At 42.9% G+C, this 27,380-nt stretch overlaps 1 long non-coding RNA gene across 1 annotated transcript; it reads left to right on the top strand.

Annotated features, from left to right (window-relative positions):
* Positions 1–34: 34 nt before the first annotated feature.
* Positions 35–26,222, top strand: LOC133067261 (uncharacterized). Its single transcript, XR_009695231.1, has 3 exons — positions 35–888; positions 7,253–7,429; positions 25,983–26,222. It is a non-coding gene; the product is annotated as an uncharacterized LOC133067261 (long non-coding RNA).
* Positions 26,223–27,380: the final 1,158 nt, after the last annotated feature.

The following is a 27,380-nucleotide window of genomic DNA, read 5'->3' as shown; positions in this document are numbered from 1 at the left end:
CGGCGGAGGCTGAAGGCCCTTTTACGAAGAAACCGGTTCTACGGCCCCGTAAGGGAGACCATTTGGTCGGGATTCATCAACGCTGATTTTAGTAACCCTAAGCCGGACTGTTTAGTGGAAACTTCGGCTTTGGGGAACTGGTCCATACTTAGGGGACTGATGATGACGCCCAGATCTTTGCGTTTAGGTAGTTAAAATACAATAAAGAAGACCTGTCAAGAGAGAATGGAGTGCGGGAGGAAAATCTAGGGGAGGCGGCCGCTGCAAAAGCTTCATTCGGTGAGGTCTGGACTTAGACCACGAAGGAGACTGGTTCCCGGCCTTCACGCTGCAGAGAGCGTGGTTTCTCTTGTTGACAGACAAGACTGCACATACCCAGCACTCGTCCCCGGGCTGCTTTTCCATTCTCAAACGTCAGCAGTCCCATCAGGGATTAAATATTCTTAGGGCTGGAGATTTGGACTCAAATACTACAGCATACGCTTACTACCACCCATGCCTCCGTCCCATGTAAACTTGGCAAGAGTAACAAAAAAAAAAAAAAAAAAAAAAACACACCACGTACACACAAACAAAACTTTATCTGCCTTATCCATTTGTGTGCTTATTGCCAGAGGCCAAATGCGTCATTTGCCCGACTTGAAAGGGTTTAAGTGGGGAACAGTTTTTTCTTAGAAGCATTTTGTTCCTTTTGGAGTTCAGGTGCTTAGATAGTCTACCCTTTCCCATCTAAGAGGATGCCCTGAAATGGAAACAGACATGGCAGCCCCCTGCAGTATTCTTGCCTGGAGAATCCCATGGAAAGAAGAGCCCGGCGGGCTGCAGCCCATGGGGTCACAGAGTCGGGACTGAAGCGACTGAGCATATACACGAGCAGTTTGATACAGGGTGAGTGAAACCAGACACGATTTCGGCCCTCCGAGGGAGGGAGCAGGGGAGACCATCAACCAAGTAATTATATGAACGGGGACATAATTATTAACCAGGAGACATGCCCTAAGGAAAGGAATATTCTGTGATAGGGTACAATGAAAGATCCTTGATGGGGGAGGAGTGATGTAACAACGAACTGATCTGAAGAATCAGCAGAAATTAACTTAATAAAAAGTGAAGGTGGGATGGTGGACTGGGACTAGCATTCAGGAGACAAAAGCACTACAGAAAAAGCTATCCATTTTGACAGGACCAGTACATCAGAGGCTATACTAAACATATTTCTCCTCTTTTCTTGCTTCAGACATAACTATAAAAAATTACTTACATGGTTTTTAGCCTCCTCCTTTACCCAAACTTCTCTTTGTTTTGGGTTTTAGGACCCACTGTATCTCTTGAATATTAATTTTTCTAACTGTGTCTTAATGCTTTTTCTTTAAAGCTGAGCTCTTTGATTTTATGTTTTGTCCTTTCTCTTAAGATGAAAATACTAGTTCTTAGTGTATTGACACAATTATTTACTTGCTTTATTCATATTTATAAATACACACATAACTCTTTATGTATAAATAATACATATATATTAACAGAATAAGAATAGCAGTATTGCTAACATAAGACTGCTGAATGAAGTTTAAATTTGCGTGTGTGTTTTTTCCCTCCATATTAGTGTCCCACTGGAAATGTACAGAAAAAAACTGTGTTTTAAATGAGCTGCATATACATCTTCTCTTTGGTTACTATGAATGTACTGTAGTTGATTCAGCCAGACCTTTATTGAGGTGGCTTCTCTTGTTACAGAGAATGGTTCTAGGGCATGCACATAGTTGTGGTGCAGGGGCTTAGTTGCTCTGCAACATGTGGGATCTTCCCCAACCAGGGACTGAACCCATGTCCCCTGCATCAGCAGGTGAATCTTTAACCACTAGGCCACCAGGGAAGTCCTGGGTTGCACTTTTAAAAACTAACCTTTATTGGACTATTTGCTTTGCTTATCTGTTGTCTGTTTAAACTGTAGTTAAAATAATCAACCTCTTCCCTTAATGAGACCTGGATGATAGGTAGGAATGTTTTTCCCACTCCCAACTTATAAAAGAATTCATTTATTCTTTTTGAAAATATATCAGTATGGCTTCATTTTTAAAAAAATTTACATCTCTGATCCATTTGGAATTTATCCATTGGAGAATAAAGGGTGGATCAAGCTTTACCTTTTTCTATATGGCTACTCAGCCCTAGACATTTTATCTCACTTCAGCAAACTCCCACACCTACCTCTAGAAGTAGCAAGACACTACTACTGAATGCCCCATAGAGTACCTTGACTGGATCATTAGACTTTGCCTTTATTTTTATCTATTTGATTTTAATTTTGTCTGTGCCCTGCAGTTTGTGGGGATCTTAATTCCCCAAACAGGGATTGAACCCCAGGTCCCTAGAGTCCTAACCACTAGACGGCAAGGGAATTCCCTAGACTTTGCTTCTAGTTAGCCCCACTAGGCAGCACACATCTTTTTCTTTAGCTATCCCACTTAGCTCTCTTTTCTGTGAAATTAGTCAAGTATCTCCCAAAGTTCTTCCCTACATTTTTTTCTTGCACCCCTGCTTGGGAGAAGGTGACTTGAGTAGCTTTCCAAATCAGATCCAGAGATATTCTCTGTAAAGCCAAAGTGATTGGCATTGAAATCATTGTCTTCAAGACCTGGCACATTGCAGAGACATGATTTCACTGATTAATAAAACCAAAACATTTGGGGAGATGTCTAAAATTTAGCTTGAAAAACAGAAAATAATATAGTGATTTTCTCAGGTCACTGCAGTTCTCACCAGAATAATGGCACAGCGATGCTTCACCTACATCACCCTCCAAGGCTGAGGTGCTTGCTCTTTTTTTGCTTACAGGAGTATTGGCTACAGACGGCTCACAGCCAAGTCCCTCTGAGGGTGGAGAATTGCTCTCACAGAAGGGAGCTGCCTCACCCCAGATGACGCCTCCTCCGGGGGGCAGTCTGTGTGCCATGTCTGGTCCTTGTGGGGGGACATAGACCTGTCCCTAACCTCAGTTCAGGACGACTGAAGGGCCTCCCAACCCTAGAAAGTCTTATAGGATGAGCTGAGGCCTATGTGGCAACTGTATCACAACTCGGCCTTTCCATCTGTCCAGTCCTGCTTTCCAAACTCGTTTGCTCTTGCTGTTCCAAGAGTTTGCCCCAGTAAGCCTCCTGCTCACAAACCTTCTCAGTCCCTGTTATTCAGGCAGCCCTAAGGCATAGGGTTGATGCTTTCCCTAATCAGCGCTCCCAGCTAGAGCCTTGCTATCAAAATGTGGTCCATGAATCAGCACCGCTGCTATCACCATGGAAAAGTTAGAAAAGAAGTAACTCAGGCCTCACTCCAGATCTACTGAATCAGAATCTGCCTTTTTATAACATTTCCAGATGAGTTATCTATACACTGAAGTTTAAGAAACTCTGGACTAGGCTCAAAGGACAATTGGTCTGAACTCATAAATATTTCTTACTGTGAGTTATTAGGTGGGAAAACCCAACAAAATGTTTTGTTGTATTTTATATCATGCAAATAGAATAGAGAGTAAATGTTATCTGACTACTCAGTTTTAGGTCTTTTAGTCTCAGGTCACAGGGTTTCTTTTGCCTTTTGAGGTTGCCTTATGTGGTGTTCTGATATCCAAAAAAAGTCGAGGACTTGTGATAACTCTGAGACAAAAGGTGTCAAACATAGAATAATAGCCTTCGGAGACTCATGAGTGGAAGAGACACTTGCAAATTTCTGTTCTGTTCTAGAGCAAGAAATTCAAACTGGTTTTTTTTACAGTGGTGTGAGGGAAGATAGGAAAAATGGAGTGGAAAAAGACAGTGATAGATAAGCCAAAATGATTACATAAAACTATAAGTATAGAAAAGCTTAAGATTTTTTCTGTCTTTCGCAAAACTACAAAGTGGACAGTTTAATAGTGCCTTCAACCACAATACAGGCTTAATAAGTTATTGAGCACCATTACATGGAGAAGGAAATGGCAACCCACTCCAGTATTCTTGCCTGGAGAATCCCACGGAAAAAGGAGCCTGGTGGGCTACAGTCCATGGGGTCGCAAAGAGTCGGACACAGCTGAGCGACTAACACACACATACACACACGAGTGATATGAATTTATTGATTTGGAGGGTGTTCAAGATATAATTTGAGAAAAAGCAAGTCACAAAGTTACATGAATTGTATGACACTCATCTTCCTTCAGGTGATTTCTCCCACAAAACCTTCCCTGAGGGTTCAGAGAGGCAACACTAGAGTCCTTGGTGGGAGCAGCTAGTTGCACACATCACTTTCCTCCTCCAGGTCTAAATTCCCTTGAGAGGGCAGGGGCCAGGTTCATGTTCACATCCCATAAAATGTAGCCCTGAACTTTGACTAAAGATCTCAATGAATGCTTTTTGAATTATTAAATAAGGGATTCCTATTAGCAAGAAAAGCTTTCCCTCCCACTCTTACAGAATAGGATAATCAGACAGACAAAAGCAACAGAACACCGGGAGGATGAAAAATGCAAGACTCTGGATTTGGGAGGAGAGGAAGGCAGGGGTCCTATAGGCCAACACGTCTGTGGGCACAGACTCCAGATCTCTAGTTGTTTAGAGTGTTAAAAAGGTCTCCTGTCAAACAAATGTACCAGTTTCTTTACCATAGGGACTCTAGGGCTTTTAATACACCATTGTGCACTGGGACTTTCCAATAAGAGGAGGGAGTGGGCTGCTCTTCCTGTATTTGACTGGTAAATTATTTTTTCTCTCATTATTTCCAAGCACTCGGTGGTTGGTGTTTGAGGAGTGTTCACCCTGTTCATGTAAGCCCATTGAGAATACCCTTCGAAGACAATGAAGTCAGGTGACCAGAGGTTGAATTCCAGCTCTACCATGTAATTATGGAAAAGTTACCTAACTTGTCTGAGCCCCAGATTCCTCACCTATAGTGGAAATTATTAGAGTATCCACCTCTTATAAGACTTACGTGATTCATGAAATTATTAGTATCTTGCCCAGTGCACTGAAGACCTCAATAAATGTTAACTGTTAATAAGTTTTACAGGTATTTGTAGCTGGTACAAACTCAGAAGTCTCAGCCGTTGGGGAATCCTGACAGCTGGAGGAAATGCCAAGCCATAGGAGAAGTTTTATCCTGTGTGCCGTACTGTGTGTAGAATTCTTCTCCAGGATCTTTTGAATGTGATCCTTTCTCCATACTCCTTAGAGCAAAGGCGTTCACTCCCAAATGCTGAACACAGGGGGAAAGGACAGTATCCCCACTTCACTGTCAGACTGACAGAGCTGGTGTGAGACTTCCCCATGGCAAGTGTCCCTCGAAGAGTCTAGTGTGTTTAATCTGTCTTCTGTGTGCCTCGTGCAGAAAGGTCAATAATACTGTAAACAGAGAAGAGCTCCCGACTAAGTCAAGCAAACTCCAGAAAATTGAAAAGGTCATGGCAGTAAAGTACATTACTATAATCCACAGAATATATGAGGCATTAAAATCCAAATGCCTTGACTTTTGATCAAAATTTATTGGAGATGAGAAGAATGAACTACCTCAGTACATTTTTATGGCCAGAATTAAAATGAGTGTATTCTCTTAACCCATGCCAGGAGTCTTAAAGGTGAGACAAGAGTGGGTGATAGGTCACAGGACCAGCGGGTAAGACATCTTCACACATTTGAGATGAGGATGATGGTTAAAGGAGTGCTAGTGGTTTCTCAAGGATACTGGGCACCTGACCTCCTGGGTCTATGATGCTGACCAGCCTAAATTCATGACCTGTTCATCCACTATCCATGCAGCAGGGTCAGCCCTGCATGGATCTGTCCCTCTGCACTGCTCCAAGCAGAAGTGGCATGCAGGGAGTGTGGGTTCGACCCCTGGTCGGGGGGGCTAAAATCCCATGTGCCTCATGGCCAAAAAACCAAAAACTTAAAATGGAAGCAATATTGTAACAAGTAAAAGCAGTTGTTCAACGTAGATAGTAGCCTTGCAGCCCAGAAAGAGTGTACAGAAGCAAAGATGAAGCTCCATGGATCTCTCACATTCAGAAGAGGATCCTTGATACCTACAGAAATTCTGGGTGAAGCAGCTGTGGGGCCTGGTTGGTAAATATTTCTAGGAAATGTTTCTTAAGAAAAATTCCTCGGAAAGAGCTTACTGACCTTCACAACCTTATAACTGAAATGATCTTTGGTGTTCCCTATGGCAAAACTTAATTACTCTGCCATCTGAGAAATTTCACCAAGCAGAGAGGCAGAAGGAACTAGTATTTATTGTATGCAACAGATCAGGCATTAATCCTCATAGCAGCCCTCAGAAATAGGTACTATTCCTGTTTTACAAATGAGAGAAATGAGGCTTAGAAAGGTTAAGAAAACTGTACAAGGTCCTAAACTGTTAGATGGCAGAGCTAAGGTTCCAGTCTGTATCTGCCTGGCTCCAGAATACACGCTCAGTCTGATAGACACACAACTGGACTGCAGCACCTTTTCTGCAGGGAATACCAGTGAACTTGAGAACAGCCTCTTTTTTTTTTTTTTGGTACTTTTAAAGAAATTTTGTTTCTAACTGGAGAATAATTGCTTTTCAATGTTGTATTGGTTTCTTCCATACAACAATGCAAATCATCCATAATTATATATATATTCCCTCCCTCTTGAGTCTCCCTGCTCTCTCCCATCCATCCCTCTAGGTCCTCACAGAGCACATGGCTGGGCTCCCTGTCTTATGCAGCAGCTTCCCACTAGCTATCTGTTTTACACATGGTAGTATATATATATATACTATACTATATATATATATATATATATACTACTATATACTATATACTATACTATATATATATATATATATATATATACTATATATATGTAGATGCTACTTTTTTAATTCGTCCCACTCTCTCCTTCCCCTGCTGAGTCCATAGGTTTGTTCTCTACATCTGTATCTCCATTCCTTCCATGCACACAGGTTCATCTGTACTGTTTTTCTAAATTCCATTCCCTGGTGGCTCAGATGGTAAAGAATTCACCTGAAGTGTGGGAAACCTGGGTTCAATCCCTGGATTAGAAAGATCCCCTGGAGGAGGGCATGGCAACCCACTCCAGTGATCTTGCCTGGAGAATCCTCAAGGACAGAGGAGCCTGGCAGGCTACATTCCATGGGGTCACAAAGAGTGGGACATGACTGAGCAGCTAAGGACACACACACTTGTATTGTATACAATATTTGTTCTTTTCTTTCTGACTGACTTCACTGTGTACAACAGGCTCTCGGTTCATCCACCTCACTATACCTAACCCTGAATATTCATTGGAAGGACCAATGCTGAAGCTGAAGCTCCAATACTTTGGCCACCTGATGCAAAGAGATGACTCATTGGAAAAGACCTGATGCTGGGAAAGATTGAAGGCAAAAGGAAAACAGGGTGGCAGAGAATGACATGGTAAGATAGCATCACCGAATCAATGGACATGAATTTGAGCAAACTCAGGGAGATAGTAAAGGACAGGGAGGCCTGACATGCTATAGCTCATGAGGTTGCAAAGAGTCGGACACGACCTAGTGACTGAACAACAACAATATTCCATTGTATATATGAACCACAACTTCTTTATCCATTCTTCTGTTGAAGGACAATTAGGTTGCCTCCATGTCCTGGCTATTGTAAATAGTGTTGCAATGAACACTGGGCTGCATGTGTCTTTTTGAATTGTGGTATTCTCAGGATATATGCCCAGAAGTGGAATTGCTGGATCATATGGCTTCCCTGGCGGCTCAGATGGTAAAGTGTCTGCCTGCAATGCAGGAGACCGGAGTTCAATCCCTGGGTCAGGAAGATCCCCTGGAGACGGAAATGGCAACCCACTCCAGGATTCTTGCCTGGGAAATTCGATGAACAGAGGAGCATGGCAGGTTACAGTCCATGGGATTGCAAAGAGTCAGACATGACTGAGCAACTTACACATGATAGCTTTATTCCTGGTGTCTCAAGGAATCTCCATACTGTTCTCCATAGTGTCTGTTTCAATTTACATTCCCACCAACAGTGCAGGAGAGTTCCTATTTCTTCATATCCTCTCCAGTCTTTATTGTTCACAGATTTTGTTTTGTTTTTTAAATGTATTTATTTTTTATTGAAGGATAATTGATTTACAGAATTTTGTTGTTTTCTCTCAAACCTCAACATGAATCAGCCATAAGTATAAACATATCCACTCCCTCCTGAACCTCCCTCCCCATCCCACCCCTCCAGGCTGACACAGAACCCCTGTTTGAGTTTCCTGGGCCACATGGCAAATTCCCATTGGCTATCTATTTTACATGTGGTAATGTAAGTTTCTATGTCACTCTTTTCATACATCTCACCCTCTCCTCCCCTCTCCCCATGTCCATAAGTCCATTCTCTATGTCTGTTTCTCCATTGCTGCCCTATAAATAAATTTTTCAGTACCATTTTTCTAGATTCCATATATATGCATTAGAATATGATATTTATCTTTCTCTTTCTGACTCACATCACTCTGTATAATAGGTTCTAGGTTCATCCACCTCATCAGAACTGACTCAAATGTGTTCCTTTTTATGGCTGAATAATATTTCATTGTGTACCACAACTTCTTTATCCATTCATCTGTCGATGGACATCTAGGTTGCTTCCATGTTCTAGCTATTGTAAATAGTGCTGCAAAGAACAATGTGTCTCTTTCAATTTTGGTTTCCTCAGGGTATATGCCTAGGAGTGGGATTTCTGGATCATATGGCTTCCCTGGCGGCTCAGATGGTAAAGTGTCTGCCTGCAATGCAGGAGACCGGAGTTCAATCCCTGGGTCAGGAAGATATCCTGGAGATGGAAATGGCAACCCACTCCTATGGTGGGTTTATTCCAGAGCAACCTCCGGAAGCTGGTGATGGACAGGGAAGCCTGGCATGCTGCAGTTCATGTGATCACCAAGAGTTGAACACAACTGAGTGACTGAACTGAGGCCAATGATTTATTCTAGAAAATAATGTTTAATAAATCAAACTGAAAGAATTGCAAATTTTTTCCCATGATTTTCAACATTATTTTCTCTTATGGTTTTAAGAACACAGCGAACATTTTCTATCAACTTTTCAATAGTTAAGCACTATATTAGAACTTACCAGCAGAGGGGAGTAAAGGAACACAAAACATCTTCCAGTTTAGGGTAATTTTTGTGCATAAACAGGGCAGAAAAGTCCTCAAATCCATGCTTTTTTTTTTTTTTTTTAAATTAGCCAACATGGAGCCACGTGAACCCATTAGATTTTATGAACAGCTTAGTCTCTGACAGAGGTAAACAAACAAATCTGTAGGTAACAAAGGCATTTACTTTTTAAAATTTATTTTTAATTGGAGGATAATTGCTTTATAATATTATGTTAGTTTGTGTCATTCATCAACATGAATCATCCATACACATACCTATGTCCCCTTCCTCCTGAACCTCCCTCCCACGTCCCACTTTACCTCACCCCTCTAGGTCGTCACAGAGCCCCGGGTTGGAGCTTCCTATGTCATACAACAAATTCCCACTACTTATTTTACATGTGGTAATGTATATGTTTCAATGCTGCTTGCTCGGTTCATTCCACCCTTTCCTTCCCTCACTGTGTCTGCACGTCTGTGTCTCCACTGCTGCCCTGCACATAGATCCATCAGTACCATCGTTCTAGAGTCTGTATATATGTGTTAATATATGTATTTATGAGTTTCCCCCTCTTTCTGACCTAATTCACTGTGTATAACAGGCTGTAGGTTCATCCACCTCATTAGAACTGACTCAAATGTGTTCCTTTTCATGACTGAGTAATAGTCCATCATATATATGTACCGCATCCTTATCCATTCACCTGTAGATGGACATCTAGGTTACTTCCATGTCCTAGCTATTGTAAACAGTGCTGCCACGAACATTAGGGATACATGAGTATTCTTCAATTATGGCTTCCTCAAAGTATATGCCCTATAATGGGTTTGTTGGGTCATATGGTAGTTTTATTCTCAGTTTTTAAAGGAATCTCTCTACTGTTCTCTATAGTGGATGTATCAATTTACATTCCCACTAACAATGCAGGAGGGTTCCCTTTTCTCCATACCCTCTCCAGCATTTGTTGTTTGTGGATTTTTTTTGATGATGGACATTCTGATTGGTGTGAGGTGATACTTAATTATAGTTTCAATTTGCATTTTTCTAATAATGAGTAATGTTGAACATCTTTCCGTGTGTTTATTAGCCATCTGTATGTCTTCTTTGGAGAAATGTCTGTTTAGGTCTTCTAGCCATTTTTGATTGGGTTGTTTGTTTTTCTGGTAAGGCATTCACTTTTGATCAAAAGTTATGGTTGATGAGAAGACTGAAATACCTTAGTGCATTTTTACAGCCAAGTTTGCCAAGTGTGAAGTTCTATTTTCCAAGTTTCTTGAAACTAGGGTGAAATCAATTTTACTGTATTTAAATCAATTTCTTAATTTGCATGTGCCGAGGTCCAGCCTCAGCAGGATCCAGGGGTACCCTCAGGATGAACGGTGGGGAGAGAGAGAGAGAGAGAGAGAGAGAGACCAGACTGGAGTGTGCAGCAGGGTCTGGCAGTGTTTTATTTTTTACCATAGCCTTTATACCCTAAGTAGTACATTTCTAAGGGTAGGTGAAAGATAAGCATACAAAGTTTAGTTTAATATTATGTCAGTTTGTCCTTTACAAAACCAGGGTGTTTTCTGCATACTTCTTTGTTTATGAGAGTCTTCTTTCATAGTGGATCTTTGTACATTATCTTCTGGCCTTGGGGCCTATTAACATTTTATGACCTAGGTGAAGGCAAAGCTGTTTTTCGTAGTCTATTCTTTATTGTTCTATTTTGCCTTGAGCTTAGCAGAAAACAGAAAAGTTGCAGTCTCACGGTAGAGGAGGTTGCAACATAGTAGAAATACAATCCTGTTAACACAAAGGTCAGTCTTTTTGCAAAAGTTCTCAGCTAAATTTATCTAAAAAGTTTACCACACAAAGACTCTGCAGCTCTGGTGAGGCAGCCTCTGTTTAGCACTCCTGGTTAAAATTAACAATCCTAAACTCTTATAAATCTTTAACTATAACCACTTTTATAATAATATTTTTGTGTTCTCTAATAGGGCCTCCTCATCCCTTGAAGGGTTCTGTGACCATTAGGGCCTTTTGTGATCAGGTTTTTTATGCTGTTTATGATTAAGGTGTTGTGAGCAGTCAGGTATATTAGTACGCATTTGCCAAAGAAACCAGAGTGCCAGCAAAAGGGTTTTTACTTGAAACATTTCCTTCATCCCTGGCCCCTTCATAGGGAACCAGCGTCCAGGAGATTTATTAATTAGGGTTCTAAGTTGGTCTTTATTTAGTGAAAGAGGAGCAGGAGAGCTCTCGGCAGGCAACGCAAAGATCCGCAAAGGGACGAACAAGGACAATAGCAAGAAGGGGAGGATACAGGGTGGGGTAGAGGCCGGGGTCAACCTGAGGGTCCCTTGTAGCCTGAACAGCCTTGCGTTTCAGGTCTTCTCCTCATGACCTTGTCATGGGTGGGATGTCCCATAATGGCTCCCGGCATGCATGTCTAGTTGTGAATATTCATTTAGAATACAATTTCAGTGAAATGCATTTTTCAAGGTATCTCTGTCTTATGGGTGGAAATTTGACTCTCACAGATTGTATCTCAGACCTACAGTCTTCATTCATATTGTTGCAGGAAGGGGGACCCCTTCCAGGGCCCGAAACTGGGCTCTTGTCTAACACTCGGAAAAGAATTGTCCGAGGAGACACGTGCTGACAAAGCAAGAGATTTTATTGGGAAAGGGCACCCGGGTGGAGAGCAGTAGGTAAGGGAACCCATTAGAACTGCTCTGCCACGTGGCTCGCAGTCTTGGGTTTTATGGTGATGGGATTAGTTTCCGGGTGGTCTTTGGCCAATCATTCTAATTCAGAGTCTTTCCTGGTGGCGCACGCATCGCTCAGCCAAGATGGATGCTAGCAGGAGGGATTCTGGGAAGTGGACAGACAGGTAGTGTCTCCTCTCGATCTTTCCCGAACTCTTCCGGCTGGTGGTGGCCTATTAGTTCGATCTTTCCCGAACTCTTCCGGCTGGTGGTGGCCTATTAGTTCCGTATTCCTTATCAGGATCTCCTGCCATAAAACAACTCATGCAAATGGTTACTATGGTACCTGACCAGGGTGGGCGGTTTCAATCAGTGTGCTTCCCCTAACAACTCCCCCCTGAGAGACTTCATATTCAAGATGCTTCTTGGGAATTGGGGCGGAGGTCTCTTTTTTCTGTAACTTCTTCCTGCTGTGTCGGGGCGTAGGCCTGCCTAGCAGAGCAGAAGTCTCTCTCTACCTGATCTAAGTTGGGGTGTTCTATATTTGAAACCAGCTCTCACCCTTGTAGTAACATCAATTTGGCCTGGAACTGCTGGAGTCTGCTGGAGATAAACTTTGTAAGGAGTTGGAGTATACAAGGGCCAAGTAGGAGGCCTAATAGGATAGTTATCACTGGACCCATGAATGGTAAGAGCCAAGAAGGGAAAGAAGGAGAACTCCGTACACCTGTTGAACTTAAATCCCGGATCTTTGTAGCCTGTTTCAAAAGCCCCTTGATATCTTCTTGGACCTGCCCAGGCTGGTTATAATAAAAACAGCATTCTTCCTTTAGATATAGACAAGTGCCTCTCTGTCCTGCAGTCAATAAGTCTAGGGCCCGACGATTTTGTAGGACCATTGCGGCTAGGGAGTCTAACTGGGATTGTAGGTGTTGGAGGGTCCTCGCTGTTTTTTTTATGGATACAGCAGTGTCGGTAGAAAGCTGCTGAAATTTATGTAAAGAAGTTTTTCCCATGGCAACTCCTGTTAAACCAGCAGTCAGTCCTAATGCCAGGAAAATAGGGGTAAGTATTACTGCACGACGTATCCTCTGGTTGGTATATACTGGTAGAGGCAAGGAGGTATTACTCTAGGCCAGATCTATGTGGGGCGTAACATACCCTAGGGAGCAAGTTTCTGACTAAAAAGGTGGTAGGGATAAATAAGCTTTATCCCCACATATGAAATAGACACCATGACTAGGTTTAAGTTGGGCAGCAAAATGGGTTTGCCAAAGAGGAACAGGATTTTCATCTGCCTTACAACTGGAACATGGCATAATGGAACAGGGGCAGTCCTTTAGCAGCTGGGAGGAGACTGTCACCCCACTTGCTGCAAAACCGGCAGCAGTGAGGGCATTTAGAAACGGATTTAAGTGTTGTGAGGCATCCTCATCAAAAAACAAATCAGAAGTTAAGAATGGACGTCTATACATTATTTTATAAGGACTTAACAATAGTGGCCGTTTGGGGGATGTCCGTATCCTCATGAGGGCTATGGGTAGCATGTGTATCCACTTATTATGCGTTTCTTGGCATAGCTTAGCCAGAGCCCTTTTAAGAGTCTGGTTGGCTCTCTCTACCTTTCTTGAAGCTTGAGGCCTCTAGGATGAGTGGAGCCGGTATTTTATGCCTAAGCATGCGGCTAGGTTTTGGGATATCGTGGCTGTAAATGAGGGCCCATTGTCACTCTGAAGTGACCGAGGCAGCCCAAACCTAGGCACTATCTCTTTCAGCAGAGCCTTACAGACTTCTGTAGCTCTCTCTGTCTTAGTAGGGAACGCTTCGATCCATCCTGTGAATGTGTTAATAAAGACTAGCAAATAAGAAAACCCTTGGGTCTTTGGCATGGCTGTAAAATCTATTTGCCAGTCCTCTCCTGGGTATGATCCCCGATGTTGGACAGGTTTAATTAGAGGTGGCAAGGGTCTGGTTTTTGGATTATTTTTTAGACAGGTATCACAATTCTGTGTGACCTGTCTAACAACCTTAGCTAACTGGGGATGGTAGAGAATAGACTTAAGCAAGATTTCTAGATTATCTCTTCCAAAATGGGTGCTCTTATGTAAGGAGTTAGTAATTTTCCAAACCTGAGAATCAGGGAGTATTATTTGGGCCTGAGCAGGCTGAAACCACCCATGTGACCCAATCTCCCACCCCCGCTCAGCATATCGGGAATGTTCCTCTGGGGTATAATCTGGAGTCAGGGTTTCCTTGGGGAAAAGGGGGCAGATAGCAGTGGCAGGGGTAGCTTTCCTGGCAGCTCGTTTTGCCTCTTGATCAGCTTTCCTATTTCCCTGGGCCTCTTTTTCTTGCCCCTTTTGGTGACTCTTGCAGTGGATGACAGCTAATTTTGCAGGAAGTTTGACTGCCTCCAGGAGCCTGAGAATGAGCTCTTTGTGTTTAATAGGAGAGCTTCGGGCACTGAGCATCCCTCTTTCTTTCCAAATTGCTGCATGGGCATGCAGAATGAGGAAAGCATACTTAGAGTCCGTATACACATTAATCCTCTTTCCTTCTCCTAACTCCAAAGCTCTTGTCAGGGCAAAAAGTTCAGCTTTCTGGGCTGAGGTGTCTGGGGGAAGAGACCCACTTTCTTTAGTTTCTTCTAGGCTCACTACTGCATATCCTGCTTTCCTCTCTCCTTTTTCTACAAAACTGCTGCCATCTGTGTACCAGTTTTCCTCTGGGTCAGATAAAGGTGTCTCTGATAGGTCCGGGCGAGAAGAGTATAACTCGTCTATGATTTGTATGCATTGGTGATCCAGAGGGGAAGTAGGGGGATCTGACAGTAAGGTTGCTGGATTTAAAGTCTGGCAGACCCTCAACCTTATTTCTGGAGTGTCAAGGAGGAGGGCTTGGTATTGGGTGATCCTTCCCCCTTAGTTTCCAAGACTGCTTGCACCTGGTGAGGCGTATACACTGTGGTGGGCTGACCCAGGGTCAGCCTAGATGCCTCCTTAACCATAAGAGCGGTGGCTGCTACTGCCCGGAGGCAAGTGGGCCACCCTCTGGCCACCTCATCTAGTTGTTTTGAGAGATAAGCCACGGGTTGTAATACAGGCCCCATCATCTGCCCTAACATCCCAAGAGCAGTTCCTATCCTTTCAGAAACATAGAGTCTAAAAGGCTTCTCCAGGTTTGGGAGGCCTAAAGCTGGGGCTGTAGTGATGGACTCTTTTAGGGCATTAAAGGCCACCTTGCAGGTCTCATCCCAGTCGAGTGGCTCTTCCTCTTTCCCCCTTAACTTTTCATATAGGGGTTTGGCCAGATTGCCATAATTAGGAATCCAGATCCTGCAAAACCCGGTCATTCCTAAAAATCCCCTAAGCTGTTTTTTTGTTTGGGGGTACGGGGTATTTAAGATGAGGGATTTCCTCTCGGGGTCAAGCATTCTTTTTCGTTTTGTAATTATAAATCCAAGGTATTTTACTTGGGTTAAGCTAATCTGAGCCTTTTTGGGGGATACTCGATAACCCTTTTCATATAGGAAATTTAGAGTTTTAATAGTGTCCATTTGAGAGCTGGTAAAATCTGGACTAGCTATGAGCAAGTCATCCACATACTGTATTAGACTACTATTGGTTAAAGTTAATTCCCTTAGTTCTGTCCCCAAGGAAGTCCCAAAGATATGAGGGCTATCCCTAAACCCTTGTGGTAGTCGAGTCCAGCAGAGTTGTATGGTCTCCCTCGTTTCCAAGTCCCGCCACTCAAAAGCAAAGAGTTTTTGGGATTCAGGATGGAGAGGAATGCAAAAGAAAGCATCTTTAAGATCCAAGACTGAGAAGTACTTGGCTTTTCCTGGGACTTGGGATAGGAGGGTATACGGGTTTGGGACTATGGGGTGGATGGGAACCACAGCTTCATTAACAGCTCTTAGATCCTGGACGAATCGATAAGATCCATCTGGTTTTTTAACGGGCAAGATTGGAGTATTGCAGGGGGACTCACAGCTGATTAGAATTCCAGTATTTCGGTATTTGTTAACTAATGGTCTAAGACCCTCAAGAGCTTCTGGTTTTAAGGGATATTGTCTTTTCCAGGGGTAGGGAGCATTTGGCCTCAGAGAAATCTTTACCGGTGGAACATTTATGGCTAAACCAGGGCTGGAGACATCCCACACCTGGGGATTGACCTCATCTAGGAAAGGGACAGACTTTTTTTCTACCTCTGACTGTAAATATTCAGACACTAGGCAAAGAAAATTATCGACTTCTGCCTTTCCCCAAGTCACTTTGGTTTGGAGGCGGCAAAGAAGGTCTCTCCCCAGTAGGGGAGCAGGGCAACCAGGGATGTATAAGAAGGGGTGGGTTCCTTGCCAATTTCCCACCTTACAATGGAGGGGCTTAGTAAAATTCCGGTTTTGGGGTTTTTCATCTACCCCTATCACCGTTTTAGTCTGGGAGTCTAAAGGTCTTAATCGGAAAGGAAGAACGGAGAAGGCAGCCCCCGTGTCTAGAAGAAAGTTCACATCCTTACCTTCTATTTGTAGAGTCACCCAAGGGTCGAGAGGAGTGATCTGGATCTCACCATTCGCGGGGGTTTCTCGAGCCGCTGGGCACCGTCAGTCCTGGTCGCCCAGAACTAACACAGAGGGAGCAGGGGTCCCCATACGCCTTCCCTTAGGGCGATATGGACACTCCCTTTTCCAATGTCCATCCTCTCTGCAGTAGGCACATTGGGTGCGGCTCAGCCGCGGTGGATTGTTAAGATCTTTTTTCCTTCCTTGCTCTCCCCGGGACTCTCGCATAGTGGCAGGATGAATCAAGGCCAAGATTTTAGCCTGTTGTTGGGCCAAGGCCTGGGTCTGCCTCTCTATTCTCCTATCTTTTCGGACTTCTTTTTGCTCCCTTCTTGCTTCCTCCTCCCGGTCCCTGTTCAAAAACACCCTATTTGCCTCCTCCACCAAATCGGAAATTGGGGTCTCTGGTCCTTTTTCTAGTTTTTGTAATTTTCTCCTTATGTCTGGGGCTGCCTGGGTTATGAAGGAATGGGCCAACAGGACTCGTCCTTCCATACTTGTTAAATCTGTCTCGGTAAAGTTTTTAAAGGCTTCTGTGAGTCTGCCCAAAAAAAGAGCTGGATTTTCATTCTCTCTGTGTGTAACCTCTTTTATCTTATTATAATTAACAACCTTTCGCACACCCTGGGTCATTCCCTGTAGTAGGCAAGTAATGAGGTGTCTTAAGGATTCCTTTCCTGCCCTTGTATTAGGATCCCAGTCTGGCTCTGTCGAGGGAATTGCCTCTTTGGCAGGGGCCAGACTGACATCTACCCGCTGTCTTTTATCAGCCACTTTTCTAGCCTGATCTAGGATTCGAGCTTTTTCCTCATCATTACAACACCAGGTGAGGATGACCATTATATCCCTCCAGGTGAGGGAGAAGTTAAGGCTAAGACGCTTAAATTCATCCTTAAATTTTCGGGGGTTCTCGGAATATGAACCCAATTGTTCCATGCATTGGGTAATGTCTTGCATAGAGAATGGAACATGAATGTGCATAGTTCCCCCCTCCCCATCTGGTACCTCTCTTAGGGGGCAGATTTTGTCTGAGGATGACCTTTCCTTCTGTAGAGGACAAAGCTTACTTCCTGATTGTAACCCCATGGGGGAGGGGACATATGGAGGAGGAGCCGAGGTGACTGGGAGTGACTCCCCTTCTGATCTCATGTCTTCTGGGCCGGGCTCCTGACTTCCGGGCGTGTCTGACCCTCCCTTCCTCGTGGCCTCTCTGCTGAAGCAGGGGAGGTCAAGAGAAGGTCAAGGGGATCTTTTGTTTTAGGCCTTGCTAAAAGGATTTTGGAAGAGCATTTATCGAAGTCCTCAGGCTTATATTTTCCCTTTTTTTTTAGAATCCTGGTAGAGGGCCATAAAGGCCTGAACATAGGGAACTTCCTTGTATTTACCCACACGTTTGCAGTATAGACTGAGCTGTAAAATGGTGTTGTGTCCAAGTGATCCTGACTGGGGCCATTTTTCCCCTCCTCCCAGGGAGTAAGTAGGCCAGTACTGAGTACAGTATTTGATAAGTTTTTTTTTTTTTTTTAACCCTCCCAGTTGGTGTCCCTCCCAGTTGTCCAAAAGACAACCGAGCGGGGTGTCTAGAGGGAAGCTAGGCTTATTTTCCATTTTAGCGATGGTATAGCCTATATCTCGTTCCCAAGGGACCAGTACTGGGGCGGATGCCTCTATATCTGACTCTAGAGAGATTGTAAGCTCTCTCCTGGTCCCAAAGGGCCTGATTGTATAAGCGCCAAAGGAAATGTTCGGTAGTAAGCACAATCAATGGGGCTGTAGGGCTGGTCCCAAAAGGTAAGTTAACCCCTAAGGATGTATCTAGGGTGTTAATTTTCACCCAAGACCAGGTGCGACTATACTGAACCCCGTCAATCACTTCCACGTGGAAGCACTCAGCCAAATGCGCAATTAAATGGCTGAATTTATAGAAACAGGGCACCCGATGGAGGGCTTCTAACGCCTGATCGTCTCCCCAGGAACAGAAAGCACAGTTGATGGGGAGCAGAGGGTGTAGCCTCTCTGAAAATCTCTTACAAAGACCCAGAACTTCAGGTCCAAGTATTGACAGACAGAGTAAGCGGAAATAACTTGGGTCTTCAAAGAGAGGGAAGAGGGCCAGGTTGAGAGAAGAGGAGTGGGACGAGACAGAAGGTCTAGGAGTGGGGGAGAGAAAGAGAAAAAGGGGTGGCCTTACAGACGTCTCCTGCCACCTGCAGACACCCAGGCGTTACGGGACTTTTCCCTGGGCTTCCAGAGAAGGGAGGACTGGAACTCGGCCCTACCAGAACCAGAGTTCGAGTTCTCTGCCAAGAGGAGGTGATCAGTCTCCAATCCTCAGCTTAAGCTGAGGCCCTTCGACCAGATTCCTGCGTCCAGGACCGGGGGACTAGAAAAACGGGAAGGATAGGAAGGGCTAAGGAGAGGAAAGAGAGAGGGAAGAGGAGGGAGGTCAATAAAGTCTCTTGTTCCTTACCGGTCGGGGCACTCTGGCCAGTTGTCCGTGTCAGGAGGAGACCAGGGACAAAAGGGTCCCAGTTGCGGCCGCTGGGTCTGGTCCATTGGCAGGCAAGCTGGCCCCTGAGAACCCCGAGTGGTCAGGATGTCAGTCTCAGCGAAGAAGATGTCCCTTCGTGGTCGCCATTTGTTGCAGGAAGGGGGACCCCTTCCAGGGCCCGAAACTGGGCTCTTGTCTAACACTCGGAAAAGAATTGTCCGAGGAGACACGTGCTGACAAAGCAAGAGATTTTATTGGGAAAGGGCACCCGAGTGGAGAGCAGTAGGTAAGGGAACCCAGGAGAACTGCTCTGCCGCGTGGCTCGCAGTCTTGGGTTTTATGGTGATGGGATTAGTTTCCGGGTGGTCTTTGGCCAATCATTCTAATTCAGAGTCTTTCCTGGTGGCGCACGCATCGCTCAGCCAAGATGGATGCTAGCAAGAGGGATTCTGGGAAGTGGACGGACAGGTAGTGTCTCCTCTGGATCTTTCCCGAACTCTTCCGGCTGGTGGTGGCCTATTAGTTCCGTATTCCTCATCAGGATCTCCTGCCATAAAACAACTCATGCAAATGGTTACTATGGTACCTGACCAGGGTGGGCGGTTTCAATCAGTGTGCTTCCCCTAACAATATGAAGAGCAAATGTAGTAACACAATCTGATGCCTGTTCAAAATGTACCAGAATTGTGTGCAACACACACATACACACACACCCCTTTGAAAAGCCAGTTATTTTCTTCTAGGTAGATGGTAGTTAATATTCCAAAATCTCTTTCTCCAGATATTGAAGGAAGGCAACTATAGATTAGAATGTCTGAAGCACTTTCTAGAGGGAATGGATAGCAGGGATCATTGCCAGAAGCCTGACGTATATATTGAGTGATTCCTATGCTAAGCATTAGAGACATAGCAATGCTGTAGAAGCCATTACCTTGGGAGGGAACATCTCACCAAGGAGGCAGTATATTTTGCAGTGAGATGCCCTTAGAGGGAAGAGAAGACAATTTGCATGAATAGGTGCAAATTGCAAAATCAAATCCAGATATTATTCACCAAATTTTTCCCTCATTCATTCAGTCCATAGTTTTCATTGAGTGATGTTAACAGATAAACTGAGGCATATCTGAGCAAAAATATATTTGAAATAGTGCCAAACCAGAAATGATGATGAGTGCTCCACTAGCAGGAGCTCAAGTGAAGTAGCTCAGTCGTGTCTAACTCTTTGCGACCGCATGGACAGTAGCCTGCCACACTCCTCTGTCCACGGGATTTTCCAGGTAAGAATACTGGAGTGGGTTGCCATTTCTTTCTCCAAACAGGAGCTCAGGGAAAGACTTTTAGAGAGAGGGTGGAACAAAGTAAGGAAATTGTTGATCAGGTATAGTTTAAGCAAGTTGGCTGTTTGTGATTGGTTGTCCTCAGGCTTCAATTTTGTAACCTGGAGGCATTTATAGGCTGAGATTGTGCTTTGCTTACATGGGCCACAATAGAAGTAAAGCCACCCCAGTCTCATGGCCTCCTTGTTCAAACAATTGAACTGTGGTAACCAGAGTTTTGTGCTCTTACCAGAGAGTTCTAACCTGGTAGGTGAGAGAAGTGTTAACTTTAGATTTCATTTCAAGATATATCTACTCATCAATTTCATTAGTTCTCTATACAGGATCTAGGAGTAATACCATCCGCTGTCCTTTAATGAATATACTGTACACACTGTTTCTTACCTGGTTTAGAAGCCTTGAAGGGCCATTGTTAGATACTGCCGTGGTTGCTTAGTAACCTCACCATTAAGGAACTCAGGATCCCTCTTTTGCTGGGAAATCCTAAAGAGTAATGCCTAGGAGAAACCTTTTGTTTTTGGATCATGCAAACCAAAGGCGACTTTTACAAAAGATTTCATTGGAGTTCTAAGAGGAGTAGAAATTTAGATAGAAGGATTTGTATTTCTGTTGTTTTAATAATGGAGAAAAATGTTGATCCACTTTCTATCTTCGCTGAGAATTAAGAGACTTGCTATAAATAGGAATGATACCACTTACATATACAGATGTATACCCCAGAATATCTTTTTTTTTTTTTTCTCTCTTCTTGAAGAAGAAGGGACTCTCCTTTGGTCAGCTGTGCTGTCTTTACTCATTGTTTTGAACCCATCCAATTTTTCAATTTATCCATTTCCCCCTTCTCTTCCATTGCCAACTTTTTCTTCTTTACTGGTTCCTAATATGCACTAAAAGCTAGTGGAGATGATGGAATCCCAGTTGAGCTATTTCAAATCCTGAAAGATGATGCTGTGAAAGTGCTGCACTCAATATGCCAGTAAATTTGGAAAACTCAGCAGTGGCCACAGGACTGGAAAAGGTCAGTTTTCATTCCAATCCTTAAGAAAGGTAATGCCAAAGAATGCTCAAACTACTGCACAATTGCACTCATCTCACACGCTAGTAAAGTAATGCTCAAAATTCTCCAAGCCAGGCTTCAGCAATACGTGAACCGTGAACTTCCAGATGTTCAATCTGGTTTTAGAAAAGGCAGAGGAACCAGAGATCAAATTGCCAACATCTTCTGGATCATCCAAAAAACAAGAGAGTTCCAGAAAAGCATCTATTTCTGCTTTATTGACTATGCCAAAGCCTTTGACTGTGTGGATCACAATAAACTATGGAAAATTCTGAAAGAGATGGGAATACCAGACCACCTGACCTGCCTCTTGAGAAACCTATATGCAGGCCAGGAAGCAACAATTAGAACTGGACATGGAACAACAGACTGGTTCCAAATAGGAAAAGGAATATGTCAAGGCTGTATATTGTCACCTTGCTTATTTAACTTATATGAAGAGTACATCATGAGAAACGCTGGACTGGAGGAAGCACAAGCTGGAATCAAGATTGCTGGGAGAAATATCAATAGCCTCAGATATGCAGATGACACCACCCTTATGGCAGAAAGTGAAGAGGAACTAAAAAGCTTCTTGATGAAAGTGAAAGGGGAGAGTGAAAAAGTTGGCTTAAAGCTCAACATTCAGAGAACTAAGATCATGGCATCTGGTCCCATCACTTCATGGGAAATAGATGGGGAAACAGTGGAAACAGTGTCAGGCTTTATATTTTGGGGCTCCAAAATCACTGCAGATGGTGACTGCAGCCATGAAATTAAAAGATGCTTACTCCTTGGAAGGAAAGTTATGACCAACCTAGGTAGCATATTAAAAAGCAGAGACATTACTTTGCCAACAAAGGTCCATCTAGTCAAGGCTATGGTTTTTCCAGTGGTCATGTATGGAAGTGAGAGTTGGACTGTGAAGAAAGCTGAGCACCAAAGAACTGATGCTTTTGAACTGTGGTGTTGGAGAAGACTCTTGAGAGTCCCGTGGACTGCAAGGAGATCCAACCAGTCCATCCTAAAGGAGATCAGTACTGGGTGTTCATTGGAAGGACTGATGCTGAAGCTGAAACTTCAATACTTTGGCCACCTCATGTGAAGAGTTGACTCATTTGAAAAGACCCTGATGCTGGGAGGGATTGGGGGCAGGAGGAGAAGGAGAATGAGATGGTTGGATGGAATCACCAACTCGATGGACATGAGTTTGGGTAAACTCCGGGAGTTGGTGATGGACAGGGAGGCCTGGTGTGCTGCGGTTCATGGGGTCGCAAAGAGTTGGACACGACTGAGTGACTGAACTGAAATGAATATGCACCTCAGGAAATCTAACAACCAAAAAAAGTGAAAAATAAAAACTTTCTTCTGGTCTCCAGCTATTTCTCCTACCCTTTCCTCTTCTTTTTTACAAAAAAACCCTGAAAGAGTATTCTGCATTTAGGGTTTTCAGTCCTCACCTCCTTCAGGTCACTGCAATCTGAGTTCTGAAGCCTTTAATCCAGTGAATATGCTCTTGCTAAGGTAACAATAACCAAATTCACCAGACAATTTTCAGTCATTATGTCACTTCTCTGGGTAACCAGAGAACCCTTTTCTTCTGGCTCTTCTAAAGTCCTCACCCTGTGAATACTGGGGTTCCTGGAGCTTTGATCAACCTTCTCCTGATCAGCATGGTCTGCTTAAATAATGTCATCCCCTCCCATGGCTTTACTAACTTACCAATGGTGACTTCCAAATCTATGCTATTCTGGCTCAGACCTCATTCTGGGACTCCAGCCTAATTTTTCCAATTATGTCTTTAAGCATCTTTCTTTCTATATTTCACAGGTGCTTCTTACCTCTCTATCTCCTTGTCATCTTCCTGGAGTCTCACCCCAACAAACACCAACAGCTTGCTTGTCCTTCTTCCTATTTTCTCTTCTCAGGTAATTCCATTGCCCTTCAGAAATAAGGGAAATATAAAAAATCCGAGCCATTCTAGATTCCTCATATTCCATTATGCGTCACTTCAAAAGACTCATCAGAGCCCATGTATTCAACCATTAAGCATCTTTTGAATCTGGTCCAACATCAACATCTCTATTTAATTTAACTTGTAGAGGACAACTGAAATTTCTGAAGTGTCCTCCTTATCTTCATTCTTGTCCTCCCCAATCCTCCTCCAGCCACCATTACACTTTGCAAACGTGTCACTTCCCTAACCATGAAAGTGACATCCTTTTCCAGAGCATGACACACAAGACTCTTCATTTCTGACTCCTGCGTACATTTTAGCATCAACTCTGCCATTTCCTTTGTCACATTCCTTTGCGCCTTTTCACACTTCTCTCCATATGCTATGCTCTGACCATATCCAGAAGAAGCAACTGGTGGTTTCCTAAACTTGAATGTTCTTCCATTCTTTTTTTTTTGTTGTTGTTCTTCCATTCTTTTGTACCTCTGCACTTGCAAAATCCCTAAGCCTTTACTTTCTCCTTCTCTGTCTTATGTTTCAAGAATCAGCTCAACCACTATTTCCTTGGGGTTCTCTCCCCAAGCAGTTAAGTGCTCCCTTCTTAATACTACCATGTAACACTGTATCTGAGTGTATTTTGACACTTAACACATTGCTCATGTGATGTACATGCAACATGTTTATCACATGTAAATACATGATTATATATTTACAGGTCTGTGCCTGATGAGACTGTCAACTCTCTGATGGCATGTAAGGTGTCTTTTTAAAAAGTCTTTGTATCCCCTTATCCCTATCACAAAGTTGGTGCTAAATGAAGGCTGAGTGAAAAAACAGAAACCAGGAAATTTCAATAGTGAGGATTATAGGAGACTGAAATAGACCCTAAAAGAAGTTGTGGAACCTGTTAATCAAAAGTCAGTAAGACTCACACCCAGGGGGATGGCTAATATCAGAAAAACAGAAAATAGCAAGTGTTGATGAGGATGAGGAGAAACTAGAACCCTTGTGCACTATCAGTAGGACTGTAAAAAGATTCAACCACTATGGAAACAGACAGTGGTTTCTCAAAAATTTCAAAATACATCTGTAGTATGGTTTAGCATTCCTACTTCAGGTATGCAAGCAAAACAATTGATATCAGGACCTCAAATAGATCTGCATACCTATGGTCATGGCAGCACTATTTATAATAGCCAAGGGGTAGAAGCAGCTCAAACGCCCATTGATAAATGAATGGATAAACAAAATGTGACATATACATGCAATAGAATGTTATTCAGCCTTTAAAAATGAAGGCCATCCTGTCAGATGCTACAACATGGATGAACTTTGAGAACATTATGCTAAATGAAATAAGCTGATCACAAAAAGGATGAATATTGTATTATTCCACTTACATGAGATCCCTATTATTCCACTTACATGAGAGTAGTTGAATTCTTAGAAATGGAAAGTAGAATGGTTGTTACTTGGGGCTAAGAAAAAGAGGAAAGGTGGGGTTGTTGTTTTATGGGTATAGACTTTCAGTTCTACAAGATTAAAAAGTTCTGTAGATCCTTTGCACAATAATGAGAATATACTTAACCCTACTAAACTCTATACTTAAGGATGGTTAACATGGTGAATTTTATGTTATGTGCCTTTGCCACAATAAAACAAGTCATTAAAAACACAATAGACAGTGCATTTGACATGAAATATGCTGCCTAAAGGCCAAGAGTTTGATAGGAAGACCAAACATTTATGACTTCTGTTTTTATAGGTCACATCAGGCTGATTTCTTTATCTCATTTATCCTAAATGCATTTTGGGGGCAGGGAAGGCAAAAAAGGATATACAAAACCTATACTATTTTAATTTAATAACATAATTTGACAATGCGCATTGATAATATGAATTATAATATGATAGGAATATCCAAAAAATTCCAATTCCCTTTTCAGGGAAATCCTCTATCTTACACCATCTCTCTTATGCTTATGTTTTAAGCATCACACAATAATAGAATTCAATACTCAGTGATCTGGGAGTAGCCCTATTGGAGCTTATGATTCAAAGAATATGACTCCAATGCAGACAATTGTCCAGAAAATTTAAGAGAGTTGTCCAAAGAGTACACATGAAAATATACACATGCATGTGAGCATGTGTGTGCACTCACACACACATACACAACTTGCTGAAACTCATGAAGCATTCATGAGTCAGGTTTTTGAATAATTAAATAATGTTGAGAAAATAATTCTATAAAAGGCATATATTGAGAAAATGTTTCTAAAGACAGTGGAACTGGAACTTCAAAATGTCTCAACCAATCTTCATTGACTTAAACAGATTGACATAAAGTCTCTAAGTAGCAATCACCAGTCAACCAAAAAGTGGACCTCAGTTTGAGATGATTCTTTAGTCTTTAACAATCCATTTGCAGCAGGAAGCATCTCAAACTTTCCCATTAGGGTTTCAGAAATTTCCTTTTTCTGAACATACACAATTTTATCTCTCCCTTGGAAAACATAAACACCGGGGGTGAAATGGAATTCAGGATTCTTAAATGATCCTCTGCTCTAATACGGCTCATTTTCCATCATTGAACCTCTGGGGTTACTTTAATAAAAAAGCCTGTTAGCCATTGAAATTGGGTAGCTGAGTCAAACTGGTTAAACTGACAATGAGAAGACCTGTGAAAATTGCCATGTGTCTAGGGTGCAGTAGGAAATCCCTGACATAATACTGCTTTCCTCTATGTCTGCAGATTGGAGACTCAGCACACCCCCTAGGCCTGACTTCTCATCTCTTCCAAATCTGCATGAAGTGCATCTCTGCTAGTCTGAGCCCTGCCATTGCTGAGCTGCCTGGGAGCTATAGGAAAACATCATTAACTCAATCTGTGTTAACCTGAAACTCTGAAAATAAAAATAGCATCTAGGAGGCCACTTCCCGAGCTTTCTGTTATTTCATATAAAGATTTTATTTTTCCTTAAGCTACTGTTACTTGCTAGCCATCTTCCTCATTATAGCTGCTCTTTCATTTTTCCAGCTTTATTGAGATATAATTGACATATAACATTGTGTAAATTTAAGATACACAAGGGGATGATTTGATACATGTATATATTATGAAATGATTACCACACTAAAGTTAATTAACACATTCATCACCTCACATAATTACAATTGTGTGTGTGTGTGTGTGTGTATGCACTGAGAACACTTAGGATCTTCTTTCTTTACAACTACTCTTTAAAAATTTTATTTGCATCCATTCTGCCTGTAAGCAAATTTACCTGCAGGAAGGGAAAATATCCTTCCGCTCTCTGCGCAGAGACAGGAAGTCTAGGGAAACTGATCCTTTATACTGTGGGATCTCCTCCATAGGCCTACATATATTTATGCATCTGGAGCAAGTAAAATTGAATGCATTTTTTTTTTAAATAAATATGTCAGTTTTAAAAAAGGATATTTTTATTTATTTGGCTATGCCAGGTCTTAGTTGTGGCATGTGGGATCTAGCTCCCTGACTAGAGATCAAACCTGAGCCGCTGTGAATGCAGAGTCTTAGACTGGACCACCAGTGGACGTTCCTGAATTTCTTTAAAAAGCAGGCTTAACGGGAGAAATCATCAAAGCTAAAATCCTCTAGAAACCCTTGAAAAAACATGGAGAAAGAGAGGTCGGGTGAAATGCAACCCCATGCATGCACTTGGACTCGGATGGTGGAGGGTTTCTAGGCTGATGGCGGGGTGGGGGGCGGTTTCTGCTGCTCCTGATGCTAAGTCACTTCAGTCGTGTCCGACTGTGTGCGACCCCATAGATGGCAGCCCACCAGGCTCCCCCGTCCCTGGGATTCTCCAGGCAAGAATGGGGTGGGGGGCGGAGGGCGGTTACTGAGGCCTGTAACAATGTACCATTAACAAACCTTGCTTTTTATTTGTTAGCTTGCTCATTTGTTTTGTGGTATGAGCTTGCCACATTGCCACTGACGCTTGGCACATTTTCTCCTTCAGCAAATCATCCAGGGAAACTGTTGCTTGATTTTCTGATCCCAGCTCAAAAGAGATATCTTGTAGAAAAGCCCATTACCCAAACTTACCTATAAAGAAGCAGTAGGCAGTAACTGATCTGCAATAGGTGAAAACATGATCCACAGTCC

This window comes from Dama dama, chromosome 12, assembly GCF_033118175.1.
Source record: "Dama dama isolate Ldn47 chromosome 12, ASM3311817v1, whole genome shotgun sequence".
Lineage (NCBI taxonomy): Eukaryota > Metazoa > Chordata > Mammalia > Artiodactyla > Cervidae > Dama > Dama dama.
Note: the sequence above shows the minus strand (reverse complement) of the source record. Positions and strands in the feature narration are given on the sequence as shown.